Genomic DNA, 17,186 nt, shown 5'->3' on the forward strand with positions numbered 1-17,186 from the left:
AAGGTCATTATAGAAAAGGAATATTAATCATTGGTCTCACTACTCATTACCTGTAAGGCAAGGTCTCACACCAGAACTATATTTGTTGCTGAGGGGCCACAGGGCAAGGGACATGGCAGGGCAGGGAGTTACCCAGCAGAAAGGTTCTGGCTCTTGTTCTGTGTATTTGTGTGTTTTCCAGCAAAGCTGGTGGATCATGAAGTGACAGATTCTGCAGAAAAGATAAAATTACTCAGGATAATAAAACATGAGACAATTTTTGAGGCAGAATATCGAAGAAGTCTACAAATCATTCATTTTTCTGCCAGTACAAGACCCATAAGGTACTCAACAAAAACTGTGAAGCAGCAGGACTGAAATAAATAAAAGCTGCTTTTTTTTTTTTCTTTTTCCATAATATATATAAACTCTTAAATTCATTGCCAATGAATGTTACAGATGTCAACTAAAACCAGGTTCAAAAACAGATTAGGCAGCTGAGGACTATCAGTGACTAAGACCCACAGGCCTGAATGAATTTCAGGTGAGAGTCAGAATGGCAGTTTCAATACCCTGTGGAGAAAGTCATGTTGCTGGTGGTGCAAAACTGTACTTCTTGTATAAAAGTATTCTTGTACTTAAAATGGGTCCTTAGATGGTGAAGTGAGCTGTCAAGAGTTTTGTTCTTTGCACAGTTGGTCAGAAATATTGCAAAAGAACTATATTGCCATCAGAAATCAAAACACTTTGCAAAAGAGGATTGGTTTCAGCAGACTCCTGGAAGAAAATCAGTGGAAAAAGTACTGACAATGTAGCGTTGAAACATCCCATTCTATTTTTTATTTTGAAACAACTTTCTGCCTTGAACTGTAGTGTTGAAACGTCTCATTATTTTTTTTATTTTGAAACAACTTTATGACTTCATTTCTTTTTTTTTTACTTTGTATTAGCTTTTTTTGCTACAACATAATATTAGCTCTAAAAAATCAAAGTCAAAACAGAATGTTTCAGTTGCCATTACAACAAAACCTGTCAATCAACTTGAAATACGTAGTGGGTTTTTTTAATTCCCCTTTGCTGAGAATTTCAGACTTTGGGTGTTTCATTTCAGTTTGGAATAAAGTCAAATTTCAAAACCTGAAAGACCTTTAAAAAACAGGAATCCTTTAAAACTTGGACAAAGTCATTCTATTTTCTTTCTCTTTCAATTTGCTTATCTAAAAAGTCGTAATAATATCGCGGATCCATTTTTGCAAAGATTGAGCACCAAAGAATCACATATTTCTGTGTCTGATGGTAACATTGAGTGATCTCAAGCACTGCCCCAATTCCACTGCTATCAGCTGTGCCTTCTTTCCCCTAGTCATTTGTTCACAAATTTCAATAGTACAATGTACGGCATATGTCTTCTGTGAGAACTGCCCATGACATGTTTCAGACCTTTCTTTTTCCTCTCTCCTTTTCTTCTTGTCCCTGTCTAATGTTTTCAGTTTGCCTTTTCATTTGTGCAAACTGGGAATTATTCCCTTCTGGGGTAGGAGATAGTGAGAGGAGTTACTTTCCTGAGGGCTATTAGATTTTCCCTTGTCCAAGATCTTCTTATGGTTACTGACTCGCTGGGTGGAGCATGCAAGCTCCTGACAGTCCGAGCAGAGATGAGCCAACTTTGGCAAGACACTGTGAGGAAGCTTACAGTGCCACAGCTTATGCTATAAATACAAAAAAAAAAAGGAAGACCTCATTCCCTAAACTGCTCGCATTACGTCCTCAAATTGGGGACATGTTTTGTGCTGTACATTAGCCATCTGCACCAGAGGGAATGTCTTCCTCGTTTTGTTCCCAGGATGGAGGCATCAGGATTGTTTGAGATAGCGTGAGGCAGGAAGAGTTTTCTGGGTCCTGGAATGCCAATAAGTACTTCAAACATCTTTCTTGGCTTCTCGAGTCCCTGCATCCAGCACCCCAGAGCATGATTTCTTTTTATAAAAAGAAAGCCTGTGCTATTTTTCAAACCAATCACATGCTGTTCTAAATGGCTTAAAAGTTTCAAGGACTCCAAATGCTGAAAAACAGCTGTATGCTGATGTGAGCAGCATGTGTAAGGATGATTTAAGTCTAGTTTTTATCCTATTTAACTCCCAGTGGCTTTTATGTTTTCCATAAATGGCTGAGAAAAGTTCTTGGCTGGAAAGAGCCATAAAAACATGTAATAAAATCTTTGTAGTCTCAACATGAGCAATTCATCATATTTTTGTTTGTTTGTTTGTTTTCTGTGATTTTGATTGCTTTCTGTGACTTTGACATGTCTTGGATCTCTAATGAGTCTCTTGTTCCCCACTACACGCTGATCCACAATGACAAACTGTCCTTTATCCTTTGGTTTCAAGATACTGACCCACATCCAGAACAAAACATCCATTGCCTGGAATGGCCACAAGGACAAGGACCACATATTTCCTACTGAAATGTAAGTCTTCCTAACAATCTCCTGAAGGATAGTTATTCTCAGCAACCCAGAGGCCACAAAAGGCAGTAGGACTCCTTAGCAAGAGTTTAGCAGATTACAAGTAGGTTTGGGCTTTGAGTGTGCCCTGTTGCTAACTTGAGAAAGCGCTCTGTGGCACCCAGCCCAGCAGACCTGCTGACAGAGGATTCCAGGTCCTCCTGAACAGATCATACGTAGTACATGTATTCACAGCACATCTCCAGGGTCAGATTTAGTGATAATTTGACTCAAACTAATATCTACATAAGGGGATTTTGCAGATTTATAATTTCCAAAGGGCACATCTGCTAATATTCTATTATAATTTCTGAACTCCATTTCTTTCATTAAGGAGCTAATTTTTTTCCCAAGAGGATCATTAGCTTTTACCCATTTTGATTAATTTAATTCATATTACCGATAGCTACCTAAGGCTTTATGAACTGGATGGGAACTTTTAGCTTTTGCTTTAACACAGTCTTTCACCATGAGAAATCTTGTCACCTCTAATTGCATTTAGAGGAATTCCAATTCACTTCCTTCGACATTTTTTTCCAGATCTATACTGAGTAAGGTGCATGTTACACTCTTCACAATGCTCTCATTCTGCCTGCATAAAACCATTAAGCATGGAGGGCTCTTTGTCCAGGATTATCCCAAAATCATTCTCAGGAGACTTGATCCCAAGAGGTATGGAATTTCCTTCACCCCCACTGAGCCACAGAACAGCAGGTTTTCCTCTTCTCCTCATATCTGTTGCAGTGGAGTTTAGCCTTGGGCTTTTGTCCTCTGCAAGTCTCCCTGGGGTTCTTGAATCCAAATTTACAGCAATCTTGGGACATTCATGCGCAGGAGAGAGTAAGTGGCCAAGGGAATTATCTTTCCCCTGTCATGGACATGGGGATGAGGAAATAAAAGCAAAGAAGGGACCAAAGGATGCTTGGTGTATGGCGCCTGGGACAACACCCACACTTTCACAATAGTAGGAGCAGATGCTGTTAGTGGATCAGCCAAACTGGGCTTCTTGGACATCTCTGGTGGCTTCCATTCTCTGCAGCCCCTGTCAGGCAAAAGCCAGCATGCTTTGTCTTTCTCCACCGTCCTGTTTCAGCTCCAGGAACCAGCCATGATCATAAATACGTCCATGATCAGCAATTTCTTCTCACATCCTGATGGAGACTTGATAACAAAGTGCAAATGCATGTTCCTGAATTCCCCATTTCTTTCCATTTTTGCCTGGATTTGCAAAGGCTACAAGGTTGTTAAATTTTCATTTCTATTGACTGTCAATGGGAATTCATCCTAGCTGGATGAAAATATCACACTCCTCAGGCCTAAAATGCAACTCTGCATGTTCCTAATTGCCTTGTTATTTTTGGATGCTTAGCTTCAGCTGTGGGGATTGTAGCTGATCCTTCAATTCCCTGATATTATCCTTAAAACTGATGGGTCATGATCACAGGTAAAAACATGTGACACAGGAAACAGGTTTTCAAAGTTCTTTACAGACACAACTATAAATGGCAGAAATGCAGTAAATGTTTGCACGGGCAAAGTCCGAGCAGAATCTGCACTGCTCAAATGGCACATCCTTGGACACCACACAGTTGCTATTTAGAGACCTTGAGCGGTCACCAATCCAGCAGGAACCACGGGCACTAGAAATAGTATGTACTGAGGCTGACATGGCAGCTCCAGAGCTGAGCAATAGTGCTGTAAAATCTCTGGGATACAGGCAGATATGTTAAAAAATAGGTCTGGATGCCAACTTTGGCCCATACTATTGAAGCTAAGGTACTTACAACCACTACTATGTGAATTCCCTTGCTGCATGCGTATTTTGCAGTGCACAAGTGAGAAGCAGCCTGCAAAACCTTACCTTGTTGCATGCTGATTGTGAGCTGGAGACAACACTGAGGAACAGCACAGAGAGGACCTCATTCTGAAATGGTCAGCTGCCCTGCACATACAGCACAAAGGCAGTAATCTCCGTATCTCACCACCCTATCAATCTTTGTTGACCATCTCTATGTGTCTCCATAAGAACATTTGATCTAATAGCCTTTTTAGAAATTTCCCTTCATTTTCCAGTATAACCCCCCAGTGAATCATTAATGTAACAAGATAAAGATCTCTAGCTAAGGAATTATTCTTATTATAAAGTTCCCAAGTTCTAGTTGCAAACCTCTCCAGGGTATATATTAAACCCAAAAGGTCCCACACAATCATTTAAATCTACGAAATTCAATTCATTTCTGACTCCCTCCAGGCACTTGTTTTATAGTGATCTAATAAAGGGGAGTTGTGGCTGTTAAATGATAAAGTCTCCAAAGGGGACATGGGAACTCTGCACACTAGTCCCCAACATTTGCTGGGAAGCTTTATTCCTCCCTCTTGCCCGCATCCCTTTTGAAAAAGAAACCTTTCAAAGTCTTGCAGAATGAATAGATGATTCTGTTTGTAAAGAAAAGCAAAGTCCATAAAATTTCTTTATGTAAATGTACCGCTCAAGGATATAGGTTACGAAAAGATTAAGCACTTAATTGTTCCAGAAACTGTGTATGCCTTCACCAAATCACTGAAACTGAAGATGAAGCTGATGCACATCTGCTCTACTTCCTTGCTTGTGCGGGAACATTCTCTGCAGTGCTTTTTCTGCTACTTTCTCCAATCTAGTTCTAAATTACCTTGAAATTATCATTGGTGTGATTCTGTCATGTGATAATGCACATAGATTCCCTGGCAGACAGTATCTGATGGTTTTGGAGTTTTTTCTACATTCTTGAAAATAGAGAGGTAGGGATAATAAAATACTAGCTCTCCTGATTGCATCAAAAGCATAGCTGCAGGTATATTAGTATCATGCACTAAATCACACACAAGAGACATCAGAAGCTTTTTTTATGGTTGGAAAATGTATTTACATGAGGTGGTGTGTTAGAAAAATGAGTTTCTTACCTGATAAAACTTCCTACCTAATGCAGACACAGGCATAGGTCAAGCTTGATACTACTACAGCGAGTTAAAAGTGACCTGAGGAACCTTAGGGCTAATCATCATCAGCTAATGCAGGTTTTGCAGTATCCATTTTTGTCCATGCTAAAAGATTATTTACACTCATTTTTAACTGTGTGATAACTACTGTACTTTACAACACTGTATTTTCCCTGCAAAAATGAGACACAAAAGAGAAAATTGGAGCTTCCTTCCAAAATGCAAAAAATAAGTGCTCTGAGGTGGATCCACAGAGGCCGGTGAAGAACCAGCTTTATTTCCAAGGAAGCCAATTCAATTTGTCCTCCAGTGCCCACACCTTAATGCATAAAGTGTTTTTTGGGGTTGCCACTCGGACTAAATATTTTTTTTGGCCAAGGGCAGGCTTTGTGAGAATGTTTAAAAAAATCAATATGTGAGGTTTTGTCTAAGGTTACATGTTTGTTAATGTTTTATTGATTACACTATTGGTTGTAAATTATGTAACTTAATAAAGCTGGGGACTCTTTCTAATAAAGACAAAGAGGTTATTCCATTAGCTGGCAACTTAAGGCAAAGAAACTTAATAATATAGCACATTATAAGACCACAGCCCAGAGACTGACAAATCCAATTCATCATGGAAGTGGCTGTGATGTTGCAGACACTGCGCTATGTCCTCATGGAATTAGGCAGTGCAGGTTAAGTTTAAAAGTGAGTGAAGCCTGCTTTCTGAAGCTGTGGCATGGCCATAAAAAACAGATGAGAAGAGTGAAGTGGCCTGAAAGGACACCCAGAGCTGTTCTGGAGCCTGGGGCACCCCTGGGCACCCCACATATGGTCAAGACAACATGTATGCCATCGCAGGCTTCTCTCTTGTGTTCATGTTGTTAGTTAAGACTTCTTTTCAGCATCAGTTTTCCCCAAAACTGCTTCCCACATCTCCTCGGAGATGAACCTGTTTTGTTTTATTTAAAAGAAAGCTCTCATTATCCAGGGGGAAGAAAAAAAAAAAAGTCCTGAAAATGCTTTTAATAGGAAGCGAAGCAGTGAATTTCCAAGTGGCTAAAGCTTGCCTCTTCACAATATAACTGTATTTCCACAGCTGTGGAGGACAGATACTGCAGCTCCCCTTGGCACGTGTGGGATTGACAAGCAGTCGGTTGCAGAAGTAGGTCTAATATGACTTGGCTTCAGTTGCCAGACACAGGAGTTTTTTAAGAACAGAAAAAGCATCCCATGCCAGAGAATGACAGAACACCTCCTTCAGCTGTCTCAACAACATGCTGCTTTTTATTTAGCTGAGAGCAGAGGCTCCAAATCCTGCCTCCCAAGTGGTGCCCAGCCCTTGTCCCCTCCCATCCACACACACCCCTATTAGCACGTTCTTGGGATCCAGGCTCGGTAATTAAATGCAGGTGCCAGCAAGTCTGCCCAGGTCACTCTTTGGGTGCTTGAAGCACTGTCAGTCCACAGAGGGCATGGTGGGCACTGGAAGTTCTGATTAGCACAAGCCGGGAGCTGGAGGACTGGGTCTGCTGGCAGCAGACTGCTTCGCTCCAGGACAGGCAGACCTTGGTTTCACGCCTGGACCATCAGCACAACCATTAATTGATAACATGGAAACCATCCATCAGGTGACATGGCTCCCCCTTGTCAGGAAGTGCCGGGTGTTGCAGGGAGAAAACACCTGGAATCTGTCTCTTGGGTCAATGAATTTGGGCAGCTAAAACGGATGTACTCAGGATTCCTGGTACGTTTTGCAAATATAGGGTCTTTCAGCTCCTGTCATAAGGAGCTTTTCACTTTCTCATCTTCCTAATTAAGCCTTTTATTTTCTTAAGAAATTCAAAGATTGAGGCCAGATTCTACTCACGGTTACATTTGTGTGAAGTCAAGGCAATTACTAGGTGCTGCATGCATGGAGCAGGCTCCGGCATTATGGATTTGAAGCTGTGAATTAATCCCACAGAAAGGCACATTTACATCATTGAGAATTTACAGGGAACAGCATAACAAAACTGTCTCTGTGTATTTGGGCTTGCTTAGTGGTGGATGTGTCCTGCCCTGCAGTATCTATTGGTACAAACCCACTAAGCTTGTAACCAACATCCTAAACTGAAGTCCATCCCCACAACTAATATCTTACCCTTTCACTAAAATCGCTGCCGTCTCAATCCTGGAAGAGTAACAAAAACCTCACAGCACAAGTATTAACTCAGAAAAATCCTGAAGCTTAAATGAAATGCCAAAATAAATTGAACGTAAAAAAAAATCCATAGAGACGTCCACTTTTATATGATTCCATAGCAAGGACAAGACCAGGCCATGCCAAGAGTGACCACGCAGTGTGTTTTGAACAAGGCATGTCTTGCAGAGTGAGCCCGTGTGCTGATGGTAGTAGGTTTTATTTTTAAAACCAAGCAGTCAGTGAAATGGTGGACTGCTGATGCTCTGCAGGGCACAATATGAGCTCCAAAGCATATGACCCACATAACAGCAAATTATTCTGACTTGACCGTTACCCACAGGTAATGAAGCTAATGAGTTAATGAGGAGCTGCCAACCCAGTGTTGGTCTCAAGTGGGAGATGTTGGCCTGAATCCATTCCCATTGCAGCAAATGACAAGTTGCTCGGCTGCTAGCACAGGAGCAGCCTCAAATCCTTCATTTGTCTGCTATGGAGTTAAATTTTATGGGGGGTATGAATAGTGGCGGAAAGGAACAATTAAACACAAATTTAAGGTCATGTTTGCAAGCTGAATTAGTGCTGTAAGAATAGAAATCTCTCAGCTGATGGTTGTTATTGCCACATTGCCATTACTCTGAATTGCACCACCAGTGCTGCCAGTTTAACACTGACCCTGCTCCCCATACCGCTCTTCCTGGCTGTCTCTGGGCCACCAGTTTCTGACTCCAAGCAAGCTGGAGAGGAGAAGGGAAGCCAGAAAAAGCTGCTACATCACCAGGATGAGCACATAGCTCACCCAGGTGAGCTGTACTCAATCTTTATGTTTTTCCATCTTTCTTTTGTCTTGCAATGTGTCATAGGGAGATCATGAGGGGATGAGGGGGGCAGCCATGAGGGGACATCATGAGGAGGGAGTTGAGGTGGTCGTGAGGGGAGATCATGAGGGGAGAGCAGGGGTGGTCGTGAGGGGAGCTCATGAGGCAAGAGCAGGGGCAGGCACGGGGCATGAAGGGCAGCCATGAGGAGGGATCTTGCGGGGAGATGAGGTGTGGCCATGAGGGGTAGGGGCAGCAGTTGTATAGCATGGGACAATATGAGGGGGCACATGGGGGTGGCTGTGACTGGAGATCATGAGGGGCAGCCATGAGGGGAGATCTTGAGTGGAGATCAGTTTGCCGTTAGTGACGTGGTTTAGTGGTGGGCTTGACAGTCCTGGACTGACGATTGGGCTCGATGATCTTAAAGGTCTTTTCCAACCTAGTTGATTCTATGTTCGCATCTAATTATAAACTGGCAGTGCAAATGCTTGGTATCATTTTAATATTTATTCTCGTGAATAACCCCTTTAAAATGAAAGAATTATGTTTGCATGATCAAAGCCTCTGTAAAGTCTGTGTCCTCTGAGGTGGCAAGTGTGTTTTATATTTGCTCCATAAGCTGCTTTGAACACTGTGACCACTGCAAAAATAATGCATAACAATGAGTTTTCAATAACAATACTTAACAGTGCATCTCTGATGAGAAGGGAAAATGTCTGATTCAATCATAACTTTCTTACTTTTTTTCTTCTTTACGAGATTGTTAAATAAGCATGAATGAGGTACAGTACCCGGGATATTATTTGAGGCATAAGCATCAGACTCATTCACAAAATCCTCTCCATTATTGCATGTAATTGAAAAACAAAAGAAAATAGTCTCTTTGGGAGTTTAACATATATGATTTCTTTTAAAGAACAAATGCTGTGGGAGATAGGCGCATTAATTCTGTGCATGCTCTTTTTCACTTGCATTATTTTTAATCCTTTCAATAACTCAAGACCCAACGCTCCCAGTTAAACGTGGTTTTTTTTATCTTTTTTAATTAATGGTTACAGTCCAATGCCAAGTTGCTTTCTCTACATGACTTGGATACTTAACTTTATTGCTCATTGATTTATGTTATAGTGGGACCCAGCACTGTCAATCATTGTGCTAGGTACTCTGCAGACTTCTGACATACGTGATCAGAAGCAATAGTTGGGCAAAAGCAATAAGCAGGAGCTCCGGGGTAGAAGGGCACATGGGAGGGAAGGTAACACCAAGAGGACAAACCCCTGCCCCATTTTCCCAACATACCTTCTCCTTGTCCACTGTGTACAGCTTCTTAAAAATATAAATCGCTATAAAGTGACAAAGAAGTAAAACTAACACTGGAGAAGGAGGTGGAGGACAAAGCAGGCTCTTGATGGGAATTGTATTTTATTAAATAATCTGTGGTAGGAAAACATTTGGAAATTACTTTTGAGGTTTCTTATCCACTGCAGTTCTTTTATTCCTGGGAGAAGCTGTCTTGCTGCCTTTCCTTATTTTATTGACAAATATGTGCTGAGGTAGCAGCTGGGCATGGAGCGATGGCTGGGTACACGGGGACCCCAGCACAAGGGACACATTGAAAACATACTGAGAAGGTCTTTCTCTTTCTAGTGCTCACAGGGGGTGCCAGTGGTGCCATTTCTTTCAGGCTTTGGGATAGAGTAGCTCTCATCCCCTGCCCCGATGGCACCAGGGAAGTTCCTTGTTGCCAACCCCACAGCATCTGGGAATGCTGCAGAGTGGCAGAAGGTGGGAGGAGAGAAAAGATGTTATTGAAGATCATAGGTCAGGTTCTGGGAAACACTTTAAACTTACCTTAATTTTGTGTACTTAGCATTTCATCAAAATGCAGCTATGTTTTAAACAAATCTCTGAAGCCTTTCTCTCCAGCGAAGCCCATTACGTTTTGTGCTGCACAACTTTGATCTTGTGGAACAGTCTCTTTATATTAAGTAATAAGGCATCATTTGGTTTGCATTTCGTCCATTCTTTATCACATTTACATTCAGGTAATTGCTTCCACATGGTCTTTAGTAAAAGAAAAACCCAACTGCATTTCAGGCATGTTTACATTTATAGATGGATCAAGTATGTCAAGTGTGGATGCTTTCCTCTTTTTTTTTTTCTCCAAAGTGACCAATCCTCAAAGACCACTTTAGAGGGGGGAGGATAAGAGTCAGTAATTGATGTTTCAAAATTTTCCAAAATTGCTCCCAACTGAGATGTTTTTCAAAGCCCTAATTTACCATACACAAAGCTTTAACACTTGCCATGCCATCATGTTTATGTCAGGGTAGGCCTCCCATGCGTTCAGTTGCATGTTGCTATTTAATGTGGAAAAAACTTTAACTCTTTCTAAGCTGTGAGCTGTAAATAAGATAAACCTGTGAATATTTCTTTGAAGCGGAAAAAAGCTGTATTTTGTCTGTCCTAGAAATTTGGGGTGAGTGACTCCACTGACCTCTTGTACTGCTAGCAGAGAGAGAAATAGTTTGCCAACTGCAGCACAAATTGTGAAGCCTAAGAGATAGCAATGTGAACATATTAATGCTAAGATACAGTGATTTTTACTTTTTTTTTCTTTTTTGCATGACAGCTATTGTTGAGGAGTAGAAACAAAGTATGAGCTGTACTGGAAGATGTAGAACAGATCCGTGTTCTGCGTGCTATATAAAGATTAATCTTCATACACCGATAGTTGTTGTCAGCAGAGTTGACTTTTTTTTTCCTTTTGCTAATGTTAATGGAAATGTACTAGCACAATTTACCGGAGACATTCACAGCTGGTAAGATGGAGTGAAATGGAAAGAAGCTGCGAGAAGACAAACCCAGGAGATTTGACACCTGCTTAGGTGACAGGAAGAATGAACTGAGGGGAGAACCTCTTATTCTAGGGTCATTGCAAACTGCCAAGTTCAGTTGTTTAGGAATGTAGCAAATGTTGTAGGAGTGTTGCTTGTCTTTTTTTACTGATCTTGGGCAGGGGCTGGGGCAGGAGAGTAGAGTGGGGGAGTGGGTTTTTGTTTTTCCAAGGGTAGAAGCACTTTAACTGGTCCATCTTCTAAGTAGAGGGCAGTGAGCCAGTCACAATCGCCTGGATCTTAATCCACTTGACTGTTATTTGTATTGTAAGTAGGACAGAGGGCCTGGCAACCTGATTTGCATGTAGATAGTACTCTGTGCATTTAACAGAAGTGCTACTGTAGTATGCAAATGTCTCGTTTCTGCTTGGGCCTCAGTGGCGTCCAAAAAGTCCCACACAGATCTTCTATTATCCTCGGCACTTTCATAATATAGGGGCGCTTCATAGCCCTTAACATAGCATTCCTTCTCCTATCCTTAGCAAGTAAGATAGCAATGAGGGGTTCCTGAGTAACTTAGGTCCTGAGAAATGCGGTCTAGATGGGGCTTAGCTGAAGGACAAGCCCCATCCAGGACCAGCGTCTCACAGCCTAGCAGAATGGTCCCGGTATCTGATGTCTGGGATCACAGTTTTTAGTGAGTTAAGGGCACAGTTGCAAGCCCAAGGATGGGAGCTGTGTGAGATGGTATGGAGAAGGGGAAGCTGCCTGCCCCAGGCAAGAAAGCGGTTTGGCTCCATCCTCAGTGACCCTCCTGCTGAACTGCCCCATGAGGGCAGGGCTCAGTTCCTGAGCCCTGATGTCTGCAAGGACAAAGGTTACATAGAGCATCCCAGTTGCATAGAGCATCATCAGAAACGTTTCTTTGCCATGTACACAGGAGACTGGCTCATTCACCATGGTGTGCCAAAGGCTATCATCTTTTTTCCTTATTTATTTTATCCACGTATAAACCCCAGTGTGGCTGAGTGCTGCACAGACCAGAAAATGATGAGACAGTGTGCTTGGCTCTATGAGCCAGTGTGTGCATGTACAGTCACTTGCCTGTTGCTGTCGTATAGTTCTGAGATTCAGGGATGGGATGCTGACAAGAACTGTCTTTATTAAATGTCACATATTATGAACACTTCCAAAATTCAAGTGCAGGGTGTGCTGGAGGTGATGAATTTCTGCAAGGGGCACTAGCAGAAGTATTTAATGAGAAAAGCCAAAAGACAGAGAAAGGTCTCTAACAGTGCCCCATTCTATCCTTGTGCATTTGTCCTTGAGTAAAGACGTGAAGTTTAAAATATCAAGTTTGTTGTACAAAATACTACATTTTTGACCTGCATTTGTATTAGTCTTTTACCAATGGACAGGGACTAGTTGTCCATTTTTGAGGCCCAAATTGTCTATAGTTTGGTATTTTTCTATCATTTTCATACATTTTTTCATACATTTCATACTGTAGTCTACAAATTCTGTGTGAGATATCTTTGGTCATTACTGGCAGAGGACAGATATCTTGGAGTGGTCCATTCATATTGTGATCAACATCTTTAATAGCAGCAATAAAAAATCATTCTCTGACCATGAGGAGTGTAGAATCATAGGATAAATGAGGTGGGAAGGGACCTCTGGAGGTCACTAGTCCAACCTCCTGCTCAAAGAAGGGTGAGCTATGAGATCAGACTAAGTTGCTTAGGGTTTTGTCCAGTTAAGTCTTGAAAGCCTTCAAGGATGGACACTCCACAGCCTCTGTGAACATCCTGTTCCACTGCTTAGCTGTCCTCATAGGGAAGCAGTATTCCTGTCTCAACTACTCTTGTTTCAAATTATGCTCATTGCCTTTCATCTTCCCACCATGTATCACTGTAAAGAGCTTGGCTCTGCCTTCTCGATAACTTCCTCATAGTTACTGAGGAGACTGCTTTTAGGTCTCCCCAAACCCATCTCTTCTCCAGGCCAAACAAGTCCCAGTCCCTCAGTCTCTTCTCACAGGGCTAGCGTTCCAGCCCTGACTGCTTTGGGGTCAGTTTTAGGGGCCCATAACTGGATAAGTTATCTAGGTGTGGTCTAGGGAGTGCTGAGCTGAGTAGGGAGATCTACCTGATGTGCTGGCTGCACTCCTTTTCACAGAGCCCCAGATGCTGCTGGCCTTCCAGACCTCTAGTGTTCGGTATGCATCTGCAAGGTTATTTCAGCAGTAATATGCTCAGCACGCTCTCCATTACAGGAGCTGATGGAGCCCCATTGGGTATGCTGCCCACCTGAACACCAGCAGCCGCACCACGAGAATGCAATGTGCTAGCTGGCACTAATGAAGGGAAGGGGTTAATTTCGCCTGGCTTGTACACTTCCAGCTCAGAGGATGGAAGGAATGTGATTAAATCAGTGTTGATACCAAGTCTGAGAACAGATGTGAGAGTGAATTGGCAGAGCTGGAATTCAGATGGGACGAAAATAGCAAAAGGGAGTGGGTGGAAACTGTCACACATTTGTGTTACAGGTGCTTGGTCTAGACCCCACCATTTGCAGAGACTTCTGTATTTTTCTTCTTACCAATTCTTGTTGATCCAGTTTCTCTTGTTCCTTAACGCTGATATCCAGCAATTCAAGCCTCTGGTTCTCTCCTGTGAAAGAAAACATGGGTAAAAATTTCCTTCCTAGTAGGCAGTAAGTTCTAAATATTGGCAGGTTCCCAGCCTCTCATGCAAGACAACACCTGAACTAATTCATTGCCATTCATAGGTAGAGAAACTGAGGCACACAGTACAAATGTCTTTTAAAACAAACAAAAAACCCCAACCATTACAGGCTGTTCCTACTCCCATCACAGAAGCAACTGAAAGACTCTGCAAAGAGCAAAGCCCCTGTTTGCACTGGGCTTGCACAAGCCATTTTTCCCCTAGGACCTGTCTCTTAGTTGTTGCTCCTTATCTTCAATCTGTCCATGGGGTTGGTTTGTGTGGGTTCTTTATGTTTTTTTACACTGGCTGTGACATCTGTCTCATAACAGTGCGAAGGCTTAAAATCAGCCCACGCTGTCCGTTTGCAGGGTAACAGATGCACTTGTAACTCAGCCACAGGAGCGTAGTAAGCTTTTCCATCAAAGGGTGGGAGGACTCACGGGGCTTGGGTGTAAGATAAAGCCTTCAAAGGACCCACCACTCCTTGCAGTGACCTGTGTCGCTCTTGCCACCACCCATTCCCTGGGTGGATTTTTCAGGATTTACGTCACTGCTCCAGAGAGTTAACAGCACTCTTCTCACAGCTTTACACAAAAGTTAATATCAGCTGTAGTCAGCGAAAAGCAGAGCACTGCAAGCACAGGACTTGACAGCAAAGTGAAGCAAGAACAGTCCATCAGTTTGTTCCACAAATGACTAAGAATTAGGGTTTCACTGATGTTTACTTAAAAAGGAGATGTGGGGAAAATACAGAGGCAAATGCTTACAATTTACCCAACTATGTAGCTGTAACATACTGTAGAAGCGTTGTCTTCACGTTGGGATGAGGAAAATCAATTGCAGCTCCCAAGGGGCAGATGTGTTGGTTGAGAAGGTCACTAAGTACTAGCAGTTGCTCAATGAACTTGGAACCAGATCCCCTCTGCACTGCATTGCTGAGAGGGAGAAGGAAGCGAACGCGTGCACCAGGGCAACACTCTTTATGCTCTCCAAAGTGATCTTATCAAGGGCAGAAGAAAGTGGGGAGGGAGGCATTTGACATGACCAAAGAGCCATATTCTATTTGTATCATTCACAGGCACATACTGAGGATTACTTTGGTCCACATTGTTGAATACAAGCATGCTTGTATCTCCTGCTCAGGAGAAATAGATTGAAAACTGTTCAGCCTTTACAGAAAATATTACTGTTGCAATGCTGTCAAGGTCACTGTCAGCCTGGGTTATCTGCTGTGTAAGGGCTAGCTACACAAATCAGGCTTAGCTAAAGGCTATAATTCATACACTCAGCATTTTGTGGATTATGTCCTTTAGCTTTCCTTCACTGACATTTTGGATATTCATTTAGCTCAGTGTATGACTGTTGCAATTTCTCTTTGAGGTAATTTCTCCATGTGATGCAGTGTTTCTCTGTGTATTCCTTACTCACAGGCATACAAACTTGTTCTGTATGAATAATTTTATATGTAATGCTTATTGTTATCTTTGAACACAGATGGTTCACTTTTGGACTAAACAATAGAAAAATGCAGATGGGGGGGTGGGTGGTGGGAGGGAGTCTATGAAAGACTTACAAAACCCACAAGGAATATTAACGAGGAGGCTCCTGTGGTTAAGGCATCCACACAAGAATCAGAAAACCTCAGGTCTCTTTCTGATTCTGATTCAGACTTCTTCATGAGCTTTCTGAATTCCAGGTGTCCAGCTTTTATTTATAAAACAAAGATTATGGTATTTCCCACCTCATGGATTTATTGGGATTAACTGAATTCCTGAGTCTAAAATGTATTGTAAGAAAGTATTACGAAGAGCAGTTCTAGCATATATTTATGTTATGATGTTATTTTACAAAACTGAGGGCATCAATAATAAGTGTTGGAAAAAAAGCCCAACTTCTTCTGTCCAACAAGCAATTATTCTGTATAATCAAAACAGCCTTTAGATTGTGCAATCCACAAATACATTCCCTTCAATAATGAAGTGTTAAAGTCTAAAGAATGTGCACATGTGCTCATGCCCTCTATGCCAGGCTAGCTGGGGCAGTAATTTTGAAATACTTAGATCCACAGGTACTGCTTAGATCCACAGGTCCATATTGCAAGAAAAGGACCATCTCTTCTGGGGTACCATGCTGAAAAACATGTATACCTCATTCTGTAAGATTTTCAGCCAAGAGGATTTTTTTTCCTGTTAATGCTGAAGTCACCGTATATCATATCCTTCACTTGTCTGGTTCTCGTTCATAATATTACTAGCTAGCATTAGTTTTTGTCCTACAATGCCACATATCTTTATATCCTTTCTTTACATCCTTTACAGGCTGCACAGGCACCTCTATCACTTTAGGACATTGCCTCTTTCTCTCCAGCTCTGTGATTCAGTCAAGCATCTTGGCATAAGACTTTCTCACTTCTTACTCCTTCTAAACAATTTAGTGCATTTAAATGGCCTTGAACATGATCACTTCCACTGCACAGCTGGGCCTACAGCAAATCCCCAGAATCAACAAGCCTGAAACTTCTGAGACTGAAATTTGACTTACAGCGTTGTTGCCTCAGGCCCAATCTTCTGTATTGCAAACAGTTTGGCTCAGGGTAAAAATAATGGGTATAGTTGCTTACAGAAAGTCCCTTTTTCCATTCTGTCCTATCTGATCCTATTTATGCTTCTGAAGAAATAATTTTTAAGTGTTTCAGCCATTGCTGCTGGTTAATTATTAACTCCTGTCAACTGACTTTTCCCTTCCTTCCTCTTGTCTGCTCTCCTAAAAAAAAAAATCAATAATAATTCAAAAATAAATAAAAAACCTTATGACTGTCAGGTATTAAGCCTTTCTGACCAAATGGAGACACCTGATGTGCCCTGCTTAGGTCAGTTATTATACATGCACATTCAGTTTGTGTTGTTGCCACCTAAACATACACATTACCCATGCTGGTAAACCATGTTTAAAAATGACCATGGGTAGACTTGCAAGTCAGCAGGGAACAGGTGTTTTAGAATGTACTTTGGACAGAAAGTGAAATTTTGAGGAAAAATGAAATTATCTTAGGTCCTTAGAAATGCATAATGTTTTCCATTGCTTAATCAGTTATACGCAGACATGACCTCTCCTGCAGAAGAGGTTAGATCAAGCATCTACGTTATTTGATGTAATTATGTTGGTTGTAAAATA

The sequence above is a fragment of the Strigops habroptila genome, chromosome 1, assembly GCF_004027225.2.
Source record: "Strigops habroptila isolate Jane chromosome 1, bStrHab1.2.pri, whole genome shotgun sequence".
Classification (NCBI taxonomy): Eukaryota; Metazoa; Chordata; class Aves; order Psittaciformes; family Psittacidae; genus Strigops; species Strigops habroptila.